A 730-nucleotide genomic window follows, 5' to 3' on the forward strand; every position below is an offset into this window, starting at 1 on the left:
AATTCTCAATTTGGAAGACATCCTTCTGAAAATCCACACACACATCTGAAGAAGTTTGCTATGATTTGTGATATGCAAAAACAACCTGGAGTGTCTGATGATGCAGCAGGATTGAAGCTATTCCCATTCTCTTTGAAAGATAGAGCATTGGATTGGCTTGATTCTTTACCTCACAACTCCATTACAAATTGGGAGCAACTCACTAATGCATTTCTGGCACAATATTTTCCACTTGGAAAAACTCAAGAATTGAGGAACCAAATGACAGCTTTTAGACCAAGAGAAGATGAAACTCTCTATGAGTCATGGATGAGATGGAAGGAATTAGAGAGACAATGCCCACATCATGCCATTCCAAAATGGATGATAAATCAGAATTTTTACACCAATGTCACTCCTGCAATTAGAGGGATTATTGATGCTCAAACAGGAGGAGAATTTATTATGAAGCATGAAGATGAAGCATATGAGCTATTGGAGAAAATTGCAAAGAATACTCATCTTTGGAGTAGTCCAAGAGGACCAGCTCCATCTCAAAGGAGGCAAGCTGCTGGAATGTATGATCTTGATCCGTTCAACATGATTAATGCAAAATTTGATGCACTTACAAATGTTTTGGCTAAGAAGATGGAAGATTTGAGTATGTTGGTTAGTTCATCATCATCATCTGGAAGTTCACAACAAGTTGCTTATGCAGAGGGAACTACCAGCTGTGGAGTAGACTATGGAG

General features: G+C 38.6%; 1 non-coding gene across 1 annotated transcript; it reads right to left on the reverse strand.

Moving 5' to 3' along the window:
* Positions 1-246: 246 nt before the first annotated feature.
* LOC131169942 (small nucleolar RNA R71) lies at positions 247-353 on the reverse strand. Its single transcript, XR_009140887.1, has one exon. It is a non-coding gene; the product is annotated as a small nucleolar RNA R71 (small nucleolar RNA).
* Between the last annotated feature and the right edge of the window lie 377 nt (positions 354-730).

This window comes from Hevea brasiliensis, chromosome 10, assembly GCF_030052815.1.
Source record: "Hevea brasiliensis isolate MT/VB/25A 57/8 chromosome 10, ASM3005281v1, whole genome shotgun sequence".
Taxonomy (NCBI): Eukaryota; Viridiplantae; Streptophyta; class Magnoliopsida; order Malpighiales; family Euphorbiaceae; genus Hevea; species Hevea brasiliensis.